Below are 26,436 nucleotides of genomic sequence, written 5' to 3' on the forward strand. Positions count from 1 at the left end.
AGTCTTGACTCCTGGGTGTGCCACCTCTCTCCCTTTCATTCAGTGGGCCATAGAAAGCCTATTTATTTTTTCCGTGATTTGTGTTCTAAATTCTACCTCAACACAAAAACACTACATCAATCAGTGGGAGAAAAATATTGGCCTCAGTAAGGGCTTGTGTGCCACTGCTGTGTGTGCTATCTCTCATTCAGTGGGCTATAGCAAGCCTATTTTTTTTTTTTTTTTTTTTTTTTTTAATATTATTTGGTTTCTAAAGTCTCCCTGAAAAAAAAAAAAAACCTAAAAAAACAGTGGGAGAGTAATATTGCCCTTTCAGCTTGTGTGCCAGTCTTGACTCCTGGGTGTGCCACCTCTCTCCCTCTCATTCAGTGGGCCATAGAAAGCCTATTTATTTTTTTTTTTAAATATTATTGGGTTTCTAAAGTCTCCCTGAAAAAAACAAAAAAAACTTAAAAAAACAGTGGGAGAGTAATATTGCCCTTTCAGCTTGTGCGCCAGTCTTGACTCCTGGGTGTGCCACCTCTCTCTCTCTAATTGTGGGCCATAGAAAGCCTTTTTTTTTTTTTTTTTTAATATTATTTGGTTTCTAAAGTCTCCCTGAGAAAAAAAAATAAATAAATTAGGTGGGAGATTAATATTGACATTAGTGCTTGAGTGACAGTCCTGCGTGTGTGTCATCTCTGTGATTTTGTGCCACAGAAAACAGAGTGTGTAACATTGTGCCTGATTTTCCTTGTGGTCTCACCAACCTGTTAAGGGATATTGAAATCATACTGAAGTTATAGCTCACCGTGTAAGTTGTTTGATAGCAACAAATAAAGTTACTTTGGTTAAGATTTTAAAACAATGAGGAAGTCTGGTGCAAGAGGTCGTCGTGGGCGTTCATTGTCAGCTGGTAATGATGGTAGTGGTAGTGGAGCATCAGGTGGTCGTGGGGATAAAAATATTCCACCTAAGTCTGGAGCTGTGGAGCCAGTTTCGTCGTCAGGCTACACAAGGCCTCGAACGCTCTCTTTTCTGGGAGTAGGAAAACCGCTTTTAAAGGCGGAGCAGCAACAGCAAGTTTTGGCTTACATTGCAGACTCAGCCTCTAGCTCTTTTGCCTCCTCTTCCGAAACTGGTAAATGTAAAAGCAGCGCGTCGCTTGTGGATGTTCACGGTCAGGGACAAGTCGCTTCCTTGTCCTCCTCAGCAAAAACTACAACAAGAGAGAAGGATGCAGCAGGCGACACAACGGGTCACTCCATGGAGCTCTTTACACATACCGTCCCTGGCTTAGAAAGTGAAACATTTAACAGGCCATGCCCATTACAAGTATATTCTGACATGGAGTGCACTGATGCACAGCCACAGCCAGAGTACTATGCTGCTCCTTTGACTCAGACCACCACATTGCCCTCTCAGGGTACAGATCCACAATCAGACCCTGATGAGACTATGTTGCCCCGCCACGAACGCTATACCACCGACCGACACAGTGACACAGACGAAGTTGCACACGAGCTCGAAGAGGAGGTAATAGATGACCCAGTTATTGACCCCGATTGGCAGCCATTGGGGGAACAGGGTGCAGGCGGCAGTAGTTCAGAAGCGGAGGTGGAGGAGGGGCCGCAGCAGGCATCAACATCGCAACAGGTTCCATCTGCCGGGCCCGTATCTGGACCAAAACGCGTGTCAAAGCCAAAACCTGTTGGAGCACAGCGTTGCCATCCGGTTAAAGCTCAGTCTGCAATCCCTGAAAAGGGATCAGAGTCTAGGAAGAGTGCAGTCTGGCATTTTTTTAAACAACATCCAACTGATCAGCGCAAAGTCATCTGTCAAAAATGTTCAACTAGCTTAAGCAGAGGTCAGAATCTGAAAAGTCTAAATACTAGTTGCATGCATAGACACTTAACCACCATGCATTCTCAAGCCTGGACTAACTACCAAACGTCCCTCAAGGTTGTAGCACCCTCGGCCAATGAAGCTAGTCAGCAACGCAACATCCCTTCCGTCACTGTAAGGCCACCATTTTCCGCACCACCGGCAGTATCTGTGCAGGTTTCTTTGCCAGCCAAAAGCAGTCAGGGTCAGGGAATCACCAGTTTTGTAGGAGGAAATATTGCATGTAGGGCACCGGCGGAAACAATACCGTCTCCAACCGTCTCTCAGTCTGCCATGTCCACCGGCACACCCGAAAGTTCCACGATCTACAGCTCTCCAGTCCAGCTCACCCTACATGAGACTCTGGTTAGAAAAAGGAAGTACTTATCCTCGCATCCGCGTACACAGGGTTTTAACGCCCACATAGCTAGACTAATCTCGTTAGAGATGATGCCCTACCGGTTAGTTGAAAGCGAAGCTTTCAAAGCCCTGATGGAGTACGCTGAACCACGATACGAGCTACCCAGTCGACACTTTTTTTCCAGAAAAGCCATCCCAGCCCTGCACCAGCATGTTAAACAGCGCATCGTCCATGCACTCAGGCAATCTGTGAGTACAAAGGTGCACCTGACTACAGATGCATGGACCAGTAGGCATGGCCAGGGACGTTATGTGTCCATCACGGCACACTGGGTGAATGTGGTGGATGCAGGGTCCACAGGCGACATCAATTTAGGGACAGTTGTGCCTAGCCCACGGTCTAGGAAACAGTTGGCTGTAGGCGTTCGCACCCCCTCCTCCTCCTCCTCGTCCTCCTGCAGAAGCTACAGCTCTTCCACAGAACGCAGTCGGCCAACCACTCCATCGGCAGATGACACTGTTGCACACCAGTTGTCCCATTATGGGCCAGCTACTGCCAAGCGTCAGCAGGCTGTATTGGCTATGAAGTGTTTGGGCGACAACAGACACACCGCGGAAGTTCTGTCCGAGTTCTTGCAACAAGAAACGCAGTCGTGGCTGGGCACAGTAGATCTTGAGGCAGGCAAGGTAGTGAGTGATAACGGAAGGAATTTCATGGCTGCCATCTCCCTTTCCCAACTGAAACACATTCCTTGCCTGGCTCACACCTTAAACCTGGTGGTGCAGTGCTTATTGAAAACTTATCCTGGGTTCTCCGACCTGCTCCTCAAAGTGCGTGCACTTTGCTCACATATCCGACGTTCGCCTGTACACGCCAGCCGTATGCAGACCTATCAGCGGTCTTTGAACCTTCCCCAGCATCGCCTAATCATAGACGTTGCAACAAGGTGGAACTCAACACTGCACATGCTTCAGAGACTGTGCGAACAGAGGCGTGCTGTTATTTATTTGTGGGAGGATACACGGGCAGGCAGTAGGATGGCAGACATGGAGTTGTCAGGTGTGCAGTGGTCGAAGATACAAGACATGTGTCAAGTCCTTCAGTGTTTTGAGGAATGCACACGGCTGGTTAGTGCAGACAACGCCGTAATAAGCATGAGCATCCCCCTAATGCGTCTGCTGATGCAAAGTTTGACGCACATAAAGGAGCAGGCGTCTGCACCAGAGGAAGAGGGAAGCCTTGATGACAGTCAGCCATTGTCTGGTCAGGGCAGTGTACAGGACGAGGTAGCGGGCGAAGAGGAGGTGGAGGACGAGGAGGATGATGGGGATGAGTATATTTTTAATGCGGAAACTTTCACGGGGGCACAGGAAATTGGTTGCGTGTCACGGCCGGGTTCTGGTTTTTTGAGGGACACAAGTGACGTAGATTTGCCTGCAACTGCCCCTCAACCAATCACAACCGGAGATTTGACAAGTGGAACTTTGGCCCACATGGCGGATTATGCCTTACGTATCCTACAAAGGGACACACGCATTACGAAAATGATGAACGATGACGATTACTGGTTGGCCTGCCTCCTTGATCCACGCTATAAAGGCAAATTGCAAAATGTTATGCCACATGAGAACTTGGAACTAATATTAGCAACCAAACAATCAACTCTTGTTGACCGTTTGCTTCAGGCATTCCCAGCACACAGCGCACGTGATCGTTCTCACACGAGCTCCAGGGGGCAGCAGACTAGGAGTGTTAGGGGTGCACACATCAGAAGTGGCGTTGGACAGAGGGGTTTTCTGACCAGGTTGTGGAGTGATTTTGCTATGACCGCAGACAGGACAGGTACTGCTGCATCAATTGAAAGTGACAGGAGACAACATTTGTCCAGTATGGTTACTAACTATTTTTCATCCCTTATCGATGTTCTCCCTCAACCGTCATTCCCATTTGATTACTGGGCCTCCAAATTAGACACCTGGCCAGAATTGGCAGAATATGCATTGCAGGAGCTTGCTTGCCCGGCAGCAAGTGTCCTATCAGAAAGAGTATTCAGTGCTGCAGGGTCAATATTAACCGAAAAAAGGACTCGTCTGGCTACCCAAAATGTTGACGATCTAACATTCATTAAAATGAACCACAACTGGATTTCAAAATCTTTTGCCCCACCTTGCCCGGCCGACACCTAGCTTTCCTATGAAAAGCTCTTGCCTGTGAATTACTTTTCTAATGTCTAATTTGCTGCTGCAGATTGTACAGCATACGACATGTTTACACCTCCCTAAATGGCCAAACTCCCCACACGGGGCCGTGGTATCGCGACTTGGCGCAAGCACCCGTGAGACTGCTGTTTGTCTGAAGAGGTGGGTGTGCTCGCTTTTGGTTGACGGCATTGCTACTGGGTCCCTCATAGTACAATGTAGTGTCTCTGGCGGTGGTGGTGCGCACCCAACGTCAGACACACCGTTGTAACATGAGTGGCCCTGGGGCGGTCCCGCCGGCCTCAAGAGAGTTCCCCCCTACCCCAGCTCAAACTGGGCTGTACTACGTGCAAAATTATGTCGCACAGCTCCACCAATCTTTAGTCTATTCGCTGACATCATTCAATGTCTGGCACTGACAATACAAATTTGTAGACATCTATGATGCAACTTAAAGTAGTCTGTGTCTGTGTCCTATATTGGCACCATTAAATAGTTACTGCCAAATTACTATGTCAGAAACACAGCAGATGAGCCCACCCCTGTACCTAAGTATGCCATCTTTTTTTTTGTTTTGGTTGTTTTGCGAGACATTAACATCTATTTATATTTTGGGAGTACTGGGACAGACACTCCTTGCACTACTCCTCCACTCAGCACCAAGCTGCCTGCCCGTGTATCCATGTAACCGCTGTAAAACTGCCATGAGCCTATTGTTTGTTATTTTAGGCCTTTGATAGCCTGTCTGCGGTCCCTACTCCTCCACTGACCACCAAGCTGCCTGCCCGTGTATCCATGTAACCGCTGTAAAACTGCCATGAGCCTATTGTTTGTTATTTTAGGCCTTTGAAGCCTTTCTGCGCTCCCTCCTTCCACTAGTCCTCCACTGACCAGACCACTGCTGCCCGTGTACCCCTGGAACCAATTTTAAAGTGCCTACAGCCAGCCCATTTTATTGTGTTAGGCCTTCGAAGCCTGTCTGCGGTCCATACTTCCACTAGTCCTCCACTGACCAGACCACTGCTGCCCGTGTACCCCTGGAACCAATTTTAAAGTGCCTACAGCCAGCCCATTTTATTGTGTTAGGCCTTCGAAGCCTGTCTGCGGTCCATACTTCCACTAGGCCTCCACTGACCAGACCACTGCTGCCCGTGTACCCCTGGAACCAATTTTAAAGTGCCTACAGCCAGCCCATTTTATTGTGTTAGGCCTTCGAAGCCTGTCTGCGGTCCCTCCTTCCACTAGGCCTCCACTGACCAGACCACTGCTGCCCGTGTACCCCTGGAACCAATTTTAAAGTGCCTACAGCCAGCCCATTTTATTGTGTTAGGCCTTCGAAGCCTGTCTGCGGTCCCTCCTTCCACTAGGCCTCCACTGACCAGACCACTGCTGCCCGTGTACCCCTGGAACCAATTTTAAAGTGCCTACAGCCAGCCCATTTTATTGTGTTAGGCCTTCGAAGCCTGTCTGCGGTCCATACTTCCACTAGGCCTCCACTGACCAGACCACTGCTGCCCGTGTACCCCTGGAACCAATTTTAAAGTGCCTACAGCCAGCCCATTTTATTGTGTTAGGCCTTCGAAGCCTGTCTGCGGTCCCTCCTTCCACTAGGCCTCCACTGACCAGACCACTGCTGCCCGTGTACCCCTGGAACCAATTTTAAAGTGCCTACAGCCAGCCCATTTTATTGTGTTAGGCCTTCGAAGCCTGTCTGCGGTCCCTCCTTCCACTAGGCCTCCACTGACCAGACCACTGCTGCCCGTGTACCCCTGGAACCAATTTTAAAGTGCCTACAGCCAGCCCATTTTATTGTGTTAGGCCTTCGAAGCCTGTCTGCGGTCCCTCCTTCCACTAGGCCTCCACTGACCAGACCACTGCTGCCCGTGTACCCCTGGAACCAATTTTAAAGTGCCTACAGCCAGCCCATTTTATTGTGTTAGGCCTTCGAAGCCTGTCTGCGGTCCATACTTCCACTAGGCCTCCACTGACCAGACCACTGCTGCCCGTGTACCCCTGGAACCAATTTTAAAGTGCCTACAGCCAGCCCATTTTATTGTGTTAGGCCTTCGAAGCCTGTCTGCGGTCCCTCCTTCCACTAGGCCTCCACTGACCAGACCACTGCTGCCCGTGTACCCCTGGAACCAATTTTAAAGTGCCTACAGCCAGCCCATTTTATTGTGTTAGGCCTTCGAAGCCTGTCTGCGGTCCCTCCTTCCACTAGGCCTCCACTGACCAGACCACTGCTGCCCGTGTACCCCTGGAACCAATTTTAAAGTGCCTACAGCCAGCCCATTTTATTGTGTTAGGCCTTCGAAGCCTGTCTGCGGTCCATACTTTAAATACTCCTCCACTCACCACCAAGCTGCCTGCCCGTGTATCCATGTAACCGCTGTAAAACTGCCATGAGCCTATTGTTTGTTATGTTAGGCCTTTGATAGCCTGTCTGCGGTCCTTACTTTAAATACTCCTCCACTCACCACCTAGCTGCCTGTGTATCCATGTAACCGATGTAAAACTGCCATGACTGCCTACTGTTTGTTATTTTAGGCCTTTGATAGCCTGTCTGCGGCCCCTACTTGCAATACTCCTCCACTGACCACAATGCTGCCTGGAGTGCCTGCCTGTGTATCCATGTAACCGATGTAAAACTGCCATGACTGCCTACTGTTTGTTATTTTAGGCCTTTGATAGCCTGTCTGCGGCCCCTACTTGCAATACTCCTCCACTGAGCACAATGCTGCCTGGAGTGCCTGCCTGTGTATCCATGTAACCGATGTAAAACTGCCATGACTGCCTACTGTTTGTTATTTTAGGCCTTTGATAGCCTGTCTGCAGCCCCTACTTGCAATACTCCTCCACTGACCACACCAATGCTGCCCGTGTACCCCTGGAACCTATTTAAAAGTTCATAGAGCCTAGTTATATATTTTATTTACTATTAATAAGGCCATGATGGACTACGCTGTACCACGCTACAAGCTAACCAGTCGACACTTCTTTTGCGAGAAAAGCCATCCCAACCCTCCACCAGCATGTAGAAGACCGCATTGTCCATGCACTCTGGCAATCTGTGAGTACAAAGGTGCACCTGACAACAGACGCATGGACCTGTAGGCATGGCCACGGAAGATTACGTGTCCATTACGGCGCAATGGGTTAATGTGGTGGATGCATGGTCCACAGGGGACAGCCTACTAAGTCTGTCTGCAGTCCCTAATTCAAATTGTCCTCCACTGTCTAAATCGGAACTTCCACCTTCTGGCTTTCGGCCTATAGTATCAGAAATTAAACTGCATTTGGCCTTCAACTTTGGTTAGGGCCTACTAACGGCTTCTGCCCCTCCCTGGTGTTGTCCTCAACTAAATAAAGCTGAGCTTCAACCTTCCGGCTCTCATTAAGTGGTTTTTAAAAAAAAATGGTGGTTAGGGCCTACTAACGGCTTCTGCCCCTCCCTGGTGTTGTCCTCAACTAAATAAAGCTGAGCTTCAACCTTCCGGCTCTCATTAAGTGGTTTTAAAAAAAAAAAAAATGGTGGTTAGGGCCTACTAACGGCTTCTGCCCCTCCCTGGTGTTGTCCTCAACTAAATAAAGCTGAGCTTCAACCTTCCGGCTCTCATTATGTGGTTTTAAAAAAAAAAATGGTGGTTAGGGCCTACTAACGGCTTCTGCCCCTCCCTGGTGTTGTCCTCAACTAAATAAAGCTGAGCTTCAACCTTCCGGCTCTCATTATGTGGTTTTAAAAAAAAAATGGTGGTTAGGGCCTACTAACGGCTTCTGCCCCTCCCTGGTGTTGTCCTCAACTAAATAAAGCTGAGCTTCAACCTTCCGGCTCTCATTATGTGGTTTTAAAAAAAAAATGGTGGTTAGGGCCTACTAACGGCTTCTGCCCCTCCCTGGTGTTGTCCTCAACTAAATAAAGCTGAGCTTCAACCTTCCGGCTCTCATTAAGTGGTTTTAAAAAAAAAATGGTGGTTAGGGCCTACTAACGGCTTCTGCCCCTCCCTGGTGTTGTCCTCAACTAAATAAAGCTGAGCTTCAACCTTCCGGCTCTCATTAAGTGGTTTTAAAAAAAAAATGGTGGTTAGGGCCTACTAACGGCTTCTGCCCCTCCCTGGTGTTGTCCTCAACTAAATAAAGCTGAGCTTCAACCTTCCGGCTCTCATTATGTGGTTTTAAAAAAAAAATGGTGGTTAGGGCCTACTAACGGCTTCTGCCCCTCCCTGGTGTTGTCCTCAACTAAATAAAGCTGAGCTTCAACCTTCCGGCTCTCATTAAGTGGTTTTAAAAAAAAAAAAAATGGTGGTTAGGGCCTACTAACGGCTTCTGCCCCTCCCTGGTGTTGCCCTCAACTAAATAAAGCTGAGCTTCAACCTTCTGCTCCAAATTACCATTTTAAAAAATGCAATAGGCTTTTCCGGCCTACTAAAGGTGTCTGCCCCTCCCTGGTGTTGTCCTCAACTGAACAAAGCTGAGCTTCCACATTCTGGCTTTCGCCCTATACTATCAGATATTAAACTGCATTTGGCCTACTAGTGTGGTTAGGCCCTTGAAACAGTGTCTGCTGCTCTTGGGTTTGCTACTCCACTGAACAAAGCAATGCCGCCTGTTTAGTCCTGTTACCAATTTTGAACTGCATGTAGCCTACTTTATTCTTTGGCCCTATATCTGTTTCCTCCTCATCCTGCCCATTGCCCAGCCACTGCTAAATGAGTCTGCTGGTACATTGACCTAGACCACTACATTCCCCTTGTACTCTACACAGCCAGAATCTGACCCTGCTGAAAGTAAGGTTCCCCTTCCCGCATGTTATACCACCTTACACAGGGACAAAGAGGAAGGTGCAGATGAAAGTGCAGGTTCCTTCATCAGGTGGGGGGGCATACTCGTTGGCGACGTCACTGGCACAGGGCCCCTCAGAGTACGCAAAAGTGTCGCTGCTGGTGGGAGGCGCCCCCGCCATGCAAACACACCGCCGTACTTTGAGGGGCCCTGTGCCAGTGGCAATGCGAACGAGTGGGCCCCCCCTGCTTGCTCAGGATCACAGCACTTGCAACTTTTAAATACTTACCTTTCCCTGCAACACCGCCGTGACGTAGTCCGCATTTCCTGGGCCCACGAAAAACTTGAGCCAGCCCTACTCCCCCCACAACTTTCCCCCAATTCCTTATGCCCAACTATTATTATACAGTTAATTAAGATTGGCAAGCTTCAGAAACAAGAATGGATGTTTTTGGCATTAAAATGGGCACTGTAGGTGTTTTCCTGGCCTCCACTCACTGCCGACTATGCTTCCCCATTGACTTGCATTGGGTTTCGTGTTTCGGTCGATCCCCGACTTTTAGCGATAATCGGCCGACTGCACTCGACTCGACTCTGGACAAAATCGGGTTTCCCAAAACCCTACTCGATCTTAAAAAAATGAAAGTCGCTCAACCCTATTTTGGACTATTAATTGACATATAATGATCATCCAAATTTTTATTCTTGAGTTTTACTTTATAATATGCCTTATAAAAGGTAATCCTAATTGCACAATGAATACCGTAACCAGAAAACCCCCCAAATAATGGTGGAACTGCAGGGTTTTTTACCATTTCACCCAATTTGTATTTTTTTCCCAGTTTTCAGTACATTATATAGTATTATGTACACTCACCGGCCACTTTATTAGGTACACCATGCTAGTAACGGGTTGGACCCCCTTTTGCCTTCAGAACTGCCTCAATTCTTCGTGGCATAGATTCAACAAGGTGCTGGAAGCATTCCTCAGAGATTTTGGTCCATATTGACATGATGGCATCACACAGTTGCCGCAGATTTGTCGGCTGCACATCCCAAAGATGCTCCATACAAGGCAGGATGGATCCATGCTTTCATGTTGTTTACGCCAAATTCTGACCCTACCATCCGAATGTCGCAGCAGAAATCGAGACTCATCAGACCAAGCAACGTTTTTCCAATCTTCTACTGTCCAATTTCGATGAGCTTGTACAAATTGTAGCCTCAGTTTCCTGTTCTTAGCTGAAAGGAGTGGTACCCGGTGTGGTCTTCTGCTGCTGTAGCCCATCTGCCTCAAAGTTCGACGCACTGTGCGTTCAGAGATGCTCTTAGGCCTACCTTGGTTGTAACGGGTGGCGATTTGAGTCACTGTTGCCTTTCTATCAGCTCGAACCAGTCTGCCCATTCTCCTCTGACCTCTGGCATCAACAAGGCATTTCCGCCCACAGAACTGCCGCTCACTGGATTTTTTTTCTTTTTCGGACCATTCTCTGTAAACCCTAGAGATGGTTGTGCGTGAAAATCCCAGTAGATCAGCAGTTTCTGAAATACTCAGACCAGCCCTTTTGGCACCAACAACCATGCCACGTTCAAAGGCACTCAAATCACCTTTCTTCCCCATACTGATGCTCGGTTTGAACTGCAGGAGATTGTCTTGACCATGTCTACATGCCTAAATGCACTGAGTTGCCGCCATGTGATTGGCTGATTAGAAATTAAGTGTTAACAAGAAGTTGGACAGGTGTACCTAATAAAGTGGCCGGTGAGTGTATATTACTGGTGTTATATATACAGTGGCATGAAAAGGTTTGGGCACCTTTGGTGAAAATTACTGTTATTGTGAACAGTTAAGCAGGTTGAAGATGAAATGATCTCTAAAAGGCCTAAATTAAAAATGACACCTTTTTTGTATTTTAGGCAAAAAATATATATTTTTTCATCTTTTACATTTTAAAAATTATAAAAAGGAAAATGGGAAAATACAAAGGTTTGGGCACCCGGGCATTTTTACTACCTAGTAGCACCCCCTTTTGAAAGTATCACAGTTTGTAAATACTATTTGTAGCCACACAAGAGTCTTTCAATTCTTGTTTGATGGCTTTTCATCCAGACTTCTTTGCAAAATTCTTCAAGCTATGTGAGATTCCTGAGTCGTCTTGCATACACTGCTATTTTGAGGTCTAGCCACAGATTTTCAATCATATTCAGATCAGGGGACAGTGAGAGCCATTGTAAAACCTTCAACTTACGCATTTTGAGGTAGTCTATTGTTGATTTTGACTCATGTTTAGGGTCATTATTAGTGATGAGAGTGTGTACTCGTTGCTTGGGTCTTCCCAAACACGCTCGGGTGGTCTCCGAGTGTTTGTTAGTGTTCGGAGATTAAGTTTTCATCGCCGCAGCTGAATGATTTACAGCTACCAGATAGCTTGATTACATGTGAGGATTCCCTAGCAACCAGGCAACCCCCACATGTACTCAGGCTGGGTACTAGCTGTAAATCATTCAGCTGAGGCGATGAAAACTTAATCTCCGAATACTAACAAATACTTAGAGATCACCCGAGCATGCTCGGGAAAACCTGAGCAACGAGCACACTCGCTCATCACTAGTCATTATCCATTTGTAGAAGCCATTCTCTTTCCAACTTCAGTTTTTTTACAGATGGTGTTATGTTTGCATCAAGAATTTGTTGAAAGTTCATTGAATCCATTTTTCCCTCTGCCCACGAAATGTTCCCCGTGCCAATGGCTAAAACACAACCCCAAAGATTGATTGCCCCCCCATGCTTAATGGTTGGCGAGATGGTTTGTTCCTGAAATTCTGTGCCCATTTTTCTCCACACATACTGTAGCTTTGACTGTTGTGGCCAAAAAGTTCTCTTTTAACCTCATCGTCCACAGAACTTGTTTCCAAAATGCATCAGGCTTGTTAAGATTTTTTTTTGCATATCTCTGATGCTGAATTTTATGGTGAGGACACAGGAGAGGTTTTCTTCTGATGACTATTCCATGAAGGCAATATTTGTGCAGGTCTCTCTGAACAGTAGAACAATGTACCACAATTTCAGAGTCTGCTAAATCTTTCTCAAGGTATTTTGCATCCAAGCTGAGTTTCTGATTTGCCTGTCTAGCAATCCTACAGCAGCTCGTAACTGAAATTTTTCTTGGTCTTCCATACCATATCTTGACCTCCACTGTTCTTGTTAACTGACATTTCTTAATTCCATTACAAACTGAGGAAAGGGCAAGTTGAAAATGCTTTGCAATCTTCTAACAGCCTTGTCCTGATTTGTGGGTGTCCACCATTTTCATTTTCAGAGTACTAGGCATCTGTTAAGAAGAAGAACCAATGGTTTCTGTTTTTTTCGTGCAAGGTTAGAGGAGGCTGGGTTTTTTTAAAGCTGGGAAATTTGCATCACCTGGCCTTCCCTAACGATGATCGTGAACAAGCCATAACCCTAACAGGCTAATTAAGGTCTGAAACCTTGGTCAAAGTTATCTGAGCACACAAAAATCTGGAAGGGTGCCCATTTTCCTTTTTGTAATTTTTAAAATCTAAAAGATGTAAACTTATGTATTTTCTACCTGAAAAACAAAGGAAATGTGTCATCATTAACTTTAGGCATTTTAGGGATCATTTCATCTGCAACTTGCTTAACTGTTCACAATAACAGTGATTTTGACCAGGGGTGCCCAAACTTTTACATGCCACTATACATAGTATACATAATAGAACAATAGTAGAATTACAGAAGTAGAAGGGCATTTACACTGGCTGATAATCCTTCAGATGGGGAGCAAAACCATCTAAGCTCCATTACCATCAGCCCCAGCGGATCCCTTTAAGCAGAGTTAGCCATCTCTGGCCTAGTACAACAGGTGGCGTCACGAGCATTACTACATTAGACTTTATTTCCACTTCCATTCATCCCCTTTAACTGGGCGCCCAGGAACACATACCGGGTCACTGCCGCTGTGACTTCCCCGTTAAGAACTGTGCCGACCCGGTACCGAGTATCCCGTGGTCCTAGCGGGTACTCCACATATCTTGGCCAAAATATCAACTAATACCTCATATAATAATTATATATATATATATATATATATATATATATATATGTTTTTTGCACTTCATTTTTCATGGTGCAGCCAGGCCCAGTATTTTTGGTCTTGCAAACTAGGGTGTTTGCCCTCTTGGGATGCAGTTAGATAGTGCTGGGCAGCCTGCCTGATCAAATAGTGTGGACATCACTAATGGGCTGTAAGCCATCCACTGTGCAATACCTGTGTGTGACCAGCGCCCTATACAAGCCTCTTTTGTGCAATTGCATACTAAGCAATCACCCCCTCCATGAATTGGTAGGCTGTGAGTAGTTGTCTCATCAGTATTTTGCACCTGCATTACCGCCATCTTGGTCATATGGATGGGCTTGCTGCATCCTGGGAGTGCACTAGTTCAGATACCTGGACAGGTAAGCGCTGCAGTCCCTTTGTACTGTATTAATTCCCAAATCGCTACTACTAGCCCCGCCGCCATAAAAAATGTGTCCAATTTATAAAAATATTTATTATGAATAATAGAGCTTTTGTGTGATCATGAAAAAATGGGAAATACATATTTGTTTCCCTTATTTTCCACCGATATCGCCCCAATATCAGCAAAAAAAAAGAGAATATGACAGTGACTAGTGTTGAGCGATACCGTCCGATACTTGAAAGTATCGGTATCGGAAAGTATCGGCCGATACCGGCAAAGTATCGGATCTAATCCGATACCGATACCCGATACCAATACAAGTCAATGGGACTCATGTATCGGACGGTATCCCTGATGGTTCCCAGGGTCTGAAGGAGAGGAAACTCTCCTTCAGGCCCTGGGAACCATATTAATGTGTAAAATAAAGAATTAAAATAAAAAATATTGCTATACTCACCTCTCCGACGCAGCCTGCACCTTACCGAGGGAACCGGCAGCGTTGTTTGCTTAAAATTCGCGCTTTAACCTCCTTACGTGAAGTCCCGGCTTGTGATTGGTCGCGCGCCGCCCATGTGGCCGCGACGCGACCAATCACAGCAAGCCGTGACGTAATTTCAGGTCCTTCAGGATTTTAAAATTACGTTCCGGCTTTGTGATTGGTCGCGTCGCGGTCACATGGGCGACGCGACCAATCACAAGCCAGAACGTAATTTTAAAATCCTGAAGGACCTAAAATTACGTCACGGCTTGCTGTGATTGGTCGCGTCGCGGCCACATGGGCGACGCGACCAATCACAAGCCGGGACGTCACGGGAGGCAGGACACGCGCGCATTTTAAAATGCGCGCGTGTCCAGCCTCCCGTGACGTCACGGCTTGTGATTGGTCGTGTCGCCCATGTGACCGCGACGCGACCAATCACAAAGCCGGAACGTAATTTTAAAATCCTGAAGGACCTGAAATTACGTCACGGCTTGCTGTGATTGGTCGCTTCGCGGCCACATGGGCGGCGCGCGACCAATCACAAGCCGGGACTTCACGTAAGGAGGTTAAAGCGCGAATTTTAAGCAAACAACGCTGCCGGTTCCCTCGGTAAGGTGCAGGCTGCGTCGGAGAGGTGAGTATAGCAATATTTTTTATTTTAATTCTTTATTTTATACATTAATGTTGTTTCGATACCGATACCCGATACCACAAAAGTATCGGATCTCGGTATCGGAATTCCGATACAGCAAATATCGACCGATACCCGATACTTGCGGTATCGGAATGCTCAACACTAACAGTGACATAAAAAACGAAGCCCCATGTATCATGAAAAAAAGATGCAAAAATTATTTTAATATCTGAACAAGAAGGTAAAACATTTATAGCTTTTTAAATTGCATGTACTAAAAGAAAACACAAACTAAAATGTGCCTGGTCAGGAACTGGTTAAATAAGTATGTCATCAAGCAAATAAGTCCTAAGTAAAACAATCTTGCTACTGGTTTGCAATGCTTTCAGGTATGAATCCTATCATCCCTGATTAGTAACTAAAGAAAACCCTGGCTGTATAAACGGACAATACTTTAAAATCCTTGATGAATCAACCTTGGCTATCTGATCACATAACATGGCTCTCCATCTTTTGTTTCCTTCTAGTATATATCTTCTAACCCAATGTGACGGAACTTAGAATGCAAGAGAAGTTTCTGTTGTCTCTTTTTATTTTTGTTCGTATCCATCTACTTGATCAATATTTATTGGCTTCACTTAATGAAATACTCCATGTTTCATCCACAGTGTGTTGCCAGTGAAGAGCGTCGCTCAGACAGTTAGGTTACAAATGTCACTGCTGTGCCAGCATGTGTGAAGAAGCCGGCTTGTAACCAGGACAGAGATATCACACTGATGAGACTTTGACTCCATGACTTTGATAAGACGTTCAGACCCAGAGTGGAATGGAAATCTACTCTCAATATCAATTTCTTAAGAAATATTTTATCCTATATATACTATTTCTCTAAAAGTACTGGCAAACTTTAAAAAATTGTCAAATTCAGTGGCGAGCTTGATAAGTAACACCAGTTGAAAAGTCATTCTGCTAACATCTCAGATGGCATCAGTGCAGGTTAAAGCCAGACTCGGGTTCTATGAGCGTGCAAAGGAATTGATCTTAGGGCCATCTTCCATAGTTACATAATATGCACATAACTTCAATTACATTATAATCTTATTTGTAATTATTAAAGGGCGGTCTGCTACCTAAATGTCCTTTCTAAATATCTACCGTATTTTTCTGACAAGAAGACGCACTTTCCCCCCCCAAAAAAAGGGGGGGAAATGGGGGGTGCGTCTTATAGTTGGAATACAGGCTTACCGGCAGTGGTGTGGTGTCGGCAGAGGTGCGGCGGCAGCAGTGAGCGGTATGGCGTGAGCGGGGTCCCTTCCACAGGTGAGGTGACGCAGCAGCCCGGTAAGCAGCAGAGCCGGGTGAATCATGGCGTTATCGGTGGTGGCGGCCATCTTCCTGAGGCCGCGCGTGCGCAAATGCAGTGCTCTGATTCCCGGGGCTTCAGGAAAATGGCCGCGGGAGGCCGCACGTGCGCAGATGGAGATCGCAGCGGCCATTTTCCTGAAGCCGAGTTCGCAGATTTAGATCTCGGTTTCAGGAAAATGGTCACTGCGATCTCCATCTGCGCATGCGTGGCCATTTTCCTGAAGCCCCGGCCAAGCAGAGCACTCCATATGCGCACGCGCCCTCAGGAAGATGGCCGATGCCACCAAGAAACCAGTAATTAACCCAGCTCTGTGCTCACATTGGATACCGGGCCCCTGCATTACCGCACCTGTGGAAGGGTCCCTGCTCACGCCTTACCGCTCATTATCCCCGCACCTCTGCCATCGCCACACCACTGCTGCAACCCCCCATGAACACCAGGCCGTGGCATCGCCCACCTAAGCAGGAAGGGACCCTGCTCAGGTGCACGCCGTACCCCATCACCCCACCTCTGCCAACACCATGCCTCCTGTGACCCTGCTCTGCCACCGCCAGCCCTCAGGTAAGATACTGTAAATTCAGACAATAAGACGGACCCCCATCTTATAAAAAATTCTTTTTTTCTGCAATTTTCCCCCCAAATTTGGTTTGCGTCTTATGGTCTGGTGCGTCTTATAGTCCGAAAAATACGGTATTTTTTTCTTCCTAAACCCTTTTGTGATTTGCTTTAGTATAAAATCCCCTACACTTTCCCCTATCTATCTAATCTGCCCCTGATGATGATTAGTTTGAGGATGTGCTGCGATTGAAAACAAGTAAAGTGCTACGTTTAAAGTTAGAATTTGACTCTGTCTCTATTTGTGCGCAATCATCAGGGTGAGCCTGCAACAGACCAGAGGTGATCCTGAAGGTGCGGAGAGCAGAGAGACAGGTATGCTGAATAAGGGACATTGTATTCATGTGGCGGGAGACCAGGGCGCGTGTAAATAGATATTCTCAGCCACGACTATGGCCCTGGCGTTCCCTCACACTTGGCATAGTCAACAGGATCCCGCAGCCTTACAAAGCGGGGATGCCGTGAAGAAATGAGATGTTGATATTCCAGAAGTTACTGATGTAACTTTGGATGAGACGGATCCTTTATTTGTGACCAAGATGGCTGCCTTAAAGATGGCGGAGAATGGGACCAGAAATAGCGACAGCCCCAGAGGAGCCCGTGCAGGAAATTAAGGCCGAGTTGATACTTCAGCATCGGGAGCCGGAGTGCGCAGCTGCATCCGTGGAGGGATCAGGCGGTCATGGACGGGCGTGGTCAAGGCTGTTGGAATCAGAGATGGTGAGTTCACCTCGACTCTTGATCCTGGAAGGCTGGCCCATGACCCGACCCCTCACCTCGAAAGGCCGGTACTGTTCCAGAAAGCGAGCCCCTGCATAGTGGTCTCATGCCTCATGGCCTGTCACACACTCATCAAACACTGGAGGCCCGACCCGTCCAGTGGTGACCCGTCTCTTGGCTGGTCACAATTTCATCAGGCGGCAGGGGGCCTGTTTCCATCTCCAGGCAGCACACTCCAGCACCAAAACCTGCAAACATGAAACATGAAAATTTAATTGCATTACTGCACTAAAAATATGAAAAATTGAGAAAGCTTAGCGCATAAATCGGCCAATTTATGTGTACCTTGCAGCCATGTTAAGGCATTTCTTGTATACAAGGTCCAAGCAATGCCTTTCCTCTCTGAGAATAAAGTCTCCATCTGAATGGGAACCTAAAAGAAGTCCTCTCTGACTAAAAATCTCTCTGTGGAGGGGTAGTGGACTGTTGTGATTCGGTTCGTGGGCTCCCCCGGTGGTCTCTTGTGGTACTGGTGTCCTGCAAGCTTTGCCTTCTCAGTTCACCTGTTCCTATCAGGATGTGGGAGTATCCTATTTAACCTTGCTCCTCAGTCATTCTAATGCTGGCCATCAATGTATCCAGAGTGATTCTGTTGCATGTTCCTGCTCCCAGTTTTCTGCTCAGCTAAGTTGGACACTTTAGTCCTTAAGTCTATTTTTGTATGTTTTGTCCAGTTTGCACTTATGTGAATCTCTGCAGCTGGAAGCTCTTGTTGGGCTGAAATTACCACTCCAGTGGCATGAGTTGTCACATGAGTTAAGGTAATTTCAGGATGGTGTTTTGAAGGGTTTTGCAGCTGACCGCGAAGTCCTCTGTTGTATCTTTCTGCTATTTAGTTAGCGGGCCTCTCTGTGCTAAATCTGCTTTCATACTACGTGTGTCTTTTCATCTGCTCTCACCGTTATTATATGTGGGGGGCTGCTATCTCCTGTGGGGACATTCTCTGGAGGCAAGCCAGGACTGTGTTTTCTTCTACCAGGGGTAGTTAGTTCTCCGGCTGGCGCGCGGCATCTAGAGACAACGCAGGAATGCCCCCTGGCTACTTCTAGTGTGGTGTGTAGGTTTAGCATCGCGGTCAGCTCTAGTTTCCATCACCCGAGAGCTTGTCCGTTTATTCTATGCTTCTGATGTTTCCTTGCCATTGGAAACCATAACAGTATGGCCAGCCCAAATGTTTAATCTATAGGCTGAAGCAGGAGAGAAAAGGAACTGTGTGAAACCTTTTTTTTTTTTCCTTCTCTGAAGTTGCACTCCAGCTCTAATTGCAGTCTCCTGTTTTCCTCTCCTCTTAACCCCTGAATGGCTCAGACTTTATCTGTTGAAATATGGATCCCCAGAGTCTGGCTACCAATTTGAATAATCTTGCCTCTAAAGTTCAGAATATACAAGATTTTTTGTTACATGCTCCTCGGTCTGAACCTAAAATTCCTATACCGGAGTTTTTTTCTGGAGATCGATCTTGTTTTCTAAATTTTAAATACAATTGTAAATTGTTTCTTTCGCTGAGATCTCATTCTGCTGGAGATCCTGCCCAGCAAGTAAAAATTGTTATTTCTTTACTGCGGGGTGACCCCCAAAATTGGGCATTTTCATTGGCACCAGGGGATCCTGCGTTGCTCAATGTGGATGCGTTTTTTCTGGCTTTGGGGTTGCTTTATGAGGAACCAAATTTGGAGATTCAGGCTGAGAAAGCCCTAATAGCCCTCTCTCAGGGGCAAGATGAAGCCGAAATATATTGCCAAAAATTTCGAAAATGGTCTGTGCTTACTCAGTGGAATGAGTGCGCTCTGGCGGCAATTTTCAGAGAAGGTCTCTCTGATGCTGTAAAAGACGTCATGGTGGGGTTTCCTGCGCCTACTGGTCTGAATGAGTCCATGACAATGGCAATTCAGATTGATCGGCGTTTACGGGAACGCAAAACTGTGCACCAGTTGGCGGTGTCTTCTGAAGAGGCACCACAGAGTATGCAATGTGATAGCTTTCTGTCCAGAAGCGAACGACAGATTTATAGGCGCAAAAATCATTTGTTCTTCTATTGTGGAAATTCTACTCATGTTATATCAGCATGCTCTAAACGAACAAAGAAAGTTGATAAATCCTCTGCTATTGGCACTTTGCAGTCCAATTTTATTTTGTCTGTAACTCTAATTTGTTCGTTATCTTCTATTGTTGCGGATGCGTATGTGGATTCTGGCGCCGCTTTGAGTCTTATGGATTGGTCCTTTGCCAGGCGCTGTGGGTTTGATCTAGAGCCTCTGGAAGTTCCTATACCTTTAAAGGGTATTGATTCTACACCATTGGCTAGTAATAAACCACAATACTGGACACAAGTGACTATGCGTATGACTCCAGACCATCAAGAGGTGATTCGCTTCCTTGTACTGTATAATCTACATGATGTGTTGGTGCTGGGATTGCCATGGTTGCAAACTCATAACCCAGTCCTTGACTGGAAAACAATGTCTGTACTAAGCTGGGGATGTCAGGGAAATCATGGGAACACATCTTTGGTCTCCATTGCTTCATCTATTCCCTCTGAAATTCCTGAGTTTTTGTCTGATTATCGTGAGGTTTTTGAGGAATCTACTCTTAATTCTCTTCCTCCTCACAGAGATTGCGATTGCGCCATAGATTTGATCCCTGGCAGTAAATTTCCTAAGGGTCGTCTATTCAATCTGTCTGTACCTGAACATGCTGCCATGCGAGAGTATATTAGGGAGTCCTTGGAAAAGGGACATATTCGTCCTTCTTCGTCTCCTCTTGGAGCGGGGTTCTTTTTCGTAGCTAAAAGCGATGGTTCTTTGAGACCTTGTATTGATTATAGACTCTTGAATAAGATCACAGTCAAGTATCAGTATCCTTTGCCATTGCTGACAGATTTATTTGCTCGCATTGAGGGGGCGAAGTGGTTCTCTAAGATTGATCTTCGCGGTGCATATAATTTGGTGCGAATTAAGCAGGGGGATGAGTGGAAAACCGCATTTAATACGCCCGAGGGCCATTTTGAGTATTTGGTGATGCCTTTTGGTCTGTCAAATGCCCCTTCGGTCTTTCAGTCTTTTATGCACAATATTTTCCGTGAATATCTGGATAAATTTATGATTGTGTATTTGGACGATATCTTGATTTTTTCGGATGACTGGGAATCTCATGTTCAACAAGTTAGGAGGGTTTTTCAGGTTTTGCGGACCAATTCTCTGTTTGTTAAAGGTTCAAAGTGTGTTTTTGGGGTTCAGAAGATTTCTTTTTTGGGGTACATTTTTTCCCCCTCTTCTATTGAGATGGATCCTGTGAAGGTTCGGGCTATTTGTGACTGGACGCAACCAACTTCTCTTAAGGGCCTTCAGAAATTTTTGGGCTTTGCTAACTTTTATCGTCGATTCATAACTGGTTTTTCTAGCGTTGTCAGGCCTTTGACTGATTTGACTAAAAAGGGTGCTGATGTTGCAGATTGGTCTCCTGCTGCTGTGGAGGCCTTTCGGGAGCTTAAGCGCCGTTTTTCTTCTGCTCCGGTGTTGTGCCAGCCTAATGTTTCTCTTCCTTTTCAGGTGGAAGTTGATGCTTCCGAGATCGGAGCGGGGGCGGTTTTGTCGCAGAAAAGTTCAGATTGTTCAGTGATGAGACCTTGTGCGTTCTTTTCTCGAAAATTTTTGCCCGCCGAGCGAAATTATGACGTCGGTAATCGGGAGCTTTTGGCGATGAAGTGGGAATTCGAGGAGTGGCGTCATTGGCTTGAGGGTGCTAAACATCAGGTGGTGGTCTTGACTGATCACAAAAATTTGATTAATCTTGAGTCGGCCAGACGTCTGAATCCTAGACAGGCGCGCTGGTCGTTGTTTTTCTCCCGGTTTAATTTTGTGGTTTCGTATCTGCCAGGTACTAAGAATGTGAAGGCGGATGCCCTTTCTAGGAGTTTTGAACCTGATTCCCCTGGTGATTCTAAACCTACGGGTATACTTAAGGATGGGGTGATATTGTCTGCTGTCTTCCCAGACCTGCGACGTGCTTTACAAGAGTTTCAGGCGGATCGGCCTGATCGTTGTCCGCCTGGTAGATTGTTTGTGCCGGATGAGTGGACCAATAGAGTCATCTCAGAGGTTCATTCTTCTGCGTTGGCAGGTCATCCGGGAATTTTTGGTACCAGAGATTTGGTGGCTAGGTCCTTCTGGTGGCCTTCCCTGTCTCGGGACGTGCGTACTTTTGTGCAGTCTTGCGATGTTTGTGCTCGGGCCAAGCCTTGTTGTTCTCGGGCTAGTGGGTTGTTGTTGCCCTTGCCTGTTCCTAAGAGGCCTTGGACACACATCTCTATGGATTTTATTTCTGATCTCCCTGTTTCTCAGAAGATGTCCGTCATTTGGGTGGTGTGTGACCGCTTTTCTAAGATGGTTCATTTGGTGCCCTTGCCCAAGCTGCCTTCCTCATCTGAGTTGGTGCCCCTGTTTTTTCAGAATGTGGTTCGGCTGCATGGTATTCCGGAGAATATCGTTTCCGACAGGGGATCCCAGTTTGTGTCCAGATTTTGGCGGGCGTTTTGTGCCAGGATGGGCATTGATTTGTCTTTTTCGTCTGCATTTCATCCCCAGACAAATGGCCAGACGGAACGTACTAATCAGACCTTGGAGACTTATTTGAGGTGTTTCGTGTCTGCTGATCAGGATGACTGGGTCTCCTTTTTGCCGTTGGCTGAGTTTGCCCTTAATAATCGGGCCAGTTCTGCCACTTTGGTCTCCCCTTTCTTTTGCAATTCAGGGTTCCATCCTCGTTTTTCATCTGGTCAGGTGGAGTCTTCGGATTGTCCTGGAGTGGATACCATGGTGGATAGGTTGCATCGTATTTGGGGGCAGGTGGTGGACAATTTGGAGTTGTCCCAGGAGAAGACTCAACGTTTTGCTAATCGCCATCGTCGTGTTGGTCCTCGTCTTCGTGTTGGGGACTTGGTGTGGTTGTCCTCCCGTTTTGTCCCTATGAGGGTCTCTTCTCCTAAGTTTAAGCCTCGTTTCATCGGTCCTTATAAGATTTTGGAAATTCTTAACCCTGTGTCTTTTCGTTTGGACCTCCCAGCATCCTTTGCTATCCATAATGTCTTCCATCGGTCATTATTGCGGAGGTATGAGGTACCACTTGTGCCTTTTGTTGAGCCTCCTGCTCCTGTGCTGGTTGAGGGTGAATTGGAGTACGTGGTGGAGAAAATCTTGGACTCCCGTGTTTCCAGACGGAGACTTCAATATCTGGTGAAATGGAAGGGCTACGGTCAAGAGGATAATTCTTGGGTTACAGCTTCTGATGTTCATGCTTCTGATTTGGTCCGTGCCTTTCATAGGGCTCATCCAGATCACCCTGGTGGTTCTTGTGAGGGTTCGGTGCCCCCTCCTTAAGGGGGGGGGTACTGTTGTGATTCGGTTCGTGGGCTCCCCCGGTGGTCTCTTGTGGTACTGGTGTCCTGCAAGCTTTGCCTTCTCAGTTCACCTGTTCCTATCAGGATGTGGGAGTATCCTATTTAACCTTGCTCCTCAGTCATTCTAATGCTGGCCATCAATGTATCCAGAGTGATTCTGTTGCATGTTCCTGCTCCCAGTTTTCTGCTCAGCTAAGTTGGACACTTTAGTCCTTAAGTCTATTTTTGTATGTTTTGTCCAGTTTGCACTTATGTGAATCTCTGCAGCTGGAAGCTCTTGTTGGGCTGAAATTACCACTCCAGTGGCATGAGTTGTCACATGAGTTAAGGTAATTTCAGGATTGTGTTTTGAAGGGTTTTGCAGCTGACCGCGAAGTCCTCTGCTATTTAGTTAGCGGGCCTCTCTGTGCTAAATCTGCTTTCATACTACGTGTGTCTTTTCATCTGCTCTCACCGTTATTATATGTGGGGGGCTGCTATCTCCTGTGGGGACATTCTCTGGAGGCAAGCCAGGACTGTGTTTTCTTCTACCAGGGGTAGTTAGTTCTCCGGCTGGCGCGCGGCATCTAGAGACAACGCAGGAATGCCCCCTGGCTACTTCTAGTGTGGTGTGTAGGTTTAGCATCGCGGTCAGCTCTAGTTTCCATCACCCGAGAGCTTGTCCGTTTATTCTATGCTTCTGATGTTTCCTTGCCATTGGAAACCATAACAGTGGACCTACTGTGATTAAAAACACCTGTGGCTAAAAGGAGGATTGCTCAGTCAGAAGGCTAAAGAATACAAACTTCAAAAAACTGACCGTCACATCCAAACATAGACTAAGTGTGAACAGGTGCTGAACCTAGAGTCACCAACTCGTATACAGTCAAATAAATAAGGCAGCACACTGCAGTGCCAAAACCTGCAAACTTGAAACATGAAAATTGAATTGCATTACTGCACTAGAAATATGAAACATTGAGAAAGTTACGAGAAATGCCTTACCGTGGCTACAAGGTACACATAAATTGGCCAATTTATGCGCTAAACGCTGTCAATTTTTTATATTTCTAGTGCAGTAATGCAATTCAATTTTCATGTTTCATGTTTGCAGGTTTTGGCACTGCAGTGCGCTGCCTTATTTATTTGACTGTATATGAGTTGGTGACTCTAGGTTCAGCACCTGTTCACACTTAGTCTATGTTTGGATGTGACGGTCAGTTTTTTGAAGTTTGTTTCCATCTCCAGGGCAGGCCGCCTGGATTGTGGGAGTTATCGAACGCAAGAAACGATGTGAAAAGGAAGTCTGGGCAGAGCTGCGCCAACCCGAAGGGGGCGCCATGGCCAGGCGACATACTCGCGGGCAATTAGTCTTTGTAGACATTGACCATGGATACGGTTTCATATGGGAGTTAGGCACCAATGATAAAGTCTACATCAATGCCGCTTCCATTAAATATTGCAGACCCCTGGATGAAGGGGATTGTGTCTCCTTTATCAAAGAGGACATCCAGCATGGATACTTTGTGGTGGCTGTGACCCTGTGCCAAGGGGAAGATTCAGAGCAGTATGCAGCCCCGGAGCAGACCCAGTCAGCTCCCTGTGTCTGGGCCACTGCTCAATTCAGCTCTGCCTCTGTGCTACCCAGGCAGACCATGGCTTTTGCGGCTGCAGAGTCGATGTTGGCCCAAACCTGGGCCCGGAGTCCAAGGGGACCAACCTGTCCGACTAGTTTCCCATATGGCTCAGTCCACAGAGGCTTTTAACCTCATTTCCAACTAATGGAATCCCGCAAACCACCATTGTACGGGCTCAGCTCTAACTGACACCCTGCAACAATGCTCACGATCGGTGCTAGCACCGATCACGGGTGTTTAACCCCTCTGATACCGCTATCAATAGTGACAGCAACATCGATGGGCATCGCAGAGGGAAGTAGCTCCCTCTCTGCTCCCATGGTCTTCATGGTGACCTTGGGCCATAAAATGGCCTCGTAGTCATTAAGGGACGAAGGCCTCTAAGCTCCTGCTCAGAGGAGCAGCTGACATGCCTCCTACCTGCCTGCGACACACAGAGATTTAAAGCCCTGCAATGCAAAAGCATTGCAGAGAATTAGTTTAGTGATCAAGGCAGGGAAAGCTGATGACCCATCCTGGGACAATATAAAAAAGTTTGAAAAAAATAAATAAAAATGGTAAAAATACTACAAAAAACAAAGAACTAAAAGAAATAAAAAATATGAGTCTAATAGATACATGTTTTTATGTAAAACAAAAATGAAAAAAAGTACATGTATTTGGTATCACCGCATTCGGAACGACCCAACCTATAAAACTGTCCCACTAGTTAACCCCATAAGTGAACACCGTAAAAAATAGATAAAAAAGAGGCAAAAACTACTTTATAATCATAACACCAAACAAAAAGTGGAATAAAACGCTATTATAAAGATGAATGTAAGTAAAAATGGCATCTCTGAAAACGCCATCTTGTCCCGCAAAAAACAAGGCACCATACAGCTCTGTTAGCGGAAAAATAAAAAAAAGTTATAGCTCTCAGAATAAAGTAATGCAAAAATGATAATTTTTTTCTAAAAAATTATTTTTGTGTAAAAGCGCCAAAACATAAAAAATTGACATAAATGAGATATCGCTGTGACCTGAAGAATAAAGCTGCCTTATCAATTTAACAACATGCAGAACAATCACTGAACACCTGGTTTTTGTTCATTCTGCCTCCCAAAAATTAGAATAGAAAGCAATCAAAAAATGACATGTGCCTGAAAATGGTACCAATAAAAATGTCAAATCATCCCGAAAAGCAAAAACCCTCACATCACTTTCTCAGCTGAAATATGGAAAAATTATAGCTATCTAAACCTGGGGATGCAAAAGTTGCAATAAAAAGCATCATTTAGTATGAGACAGCAGCCAAACATAAAAAAGTATAAATCTGGCATTGCTGTAATCACACTGACCTGAAGAATAAATTTGTCTAATCACTTATACCATACGAGAAACGGAGTAAAAATATATAGAACTAGATGGCAGCCCGATTCTAAAGAATCGGGAGTCTAGAATCCATATATACTTTATTTATTCAAATGTAAGAATAATTTTGTGGGCGGGGACCCTCGGCCTCCGATTTGGTTGGCGGGGCCCCACGGCCTCCGATTTGGTGGGCAGGGTCCCTCTGCCTCCGCTTTGGTGGGCGGGGCCGCTCGGCCTTCGATTTGGTGGGCGGGGCTCCTCGGCCTCCGATTTGGTTGGTGGGGCCCCTCGGCCTCCGATTTGGTGGGCGGGGCCCCTTATCCTCCGATTTGGTGGGCGGGGACCCTCGGCCTCCGATTTGGTGGGCGGGGCTCCTCGGCCTCCGATTTGGTTGGTGGGGCCCCTCGGCCTCCGATTTGGTGGGCGGGGCCCCTTATCCTCCGATTTGGTGGGTGGGGTCCCTCTGCCTCCGCTTTGGTGGGCGGGGCCGCTCGGCCTTCGATTTGGTGGGCGGGG

Source organism: Ranitomeya variabilis, chromosome 5 (assembly GCF_051348905.1).
Source record: "Ranitomeya variabilis isolate aRanVar5 chromosome 5, aRanVar5.hap1, whole genome shotgun sequence".
Classification (NCBI taxonomy): Eukaryota; Metazoa; Chordata; class Amphibia; order Anura; family Dendrobatidae; genus Ranitomeya; species Ranitomeya variabilis.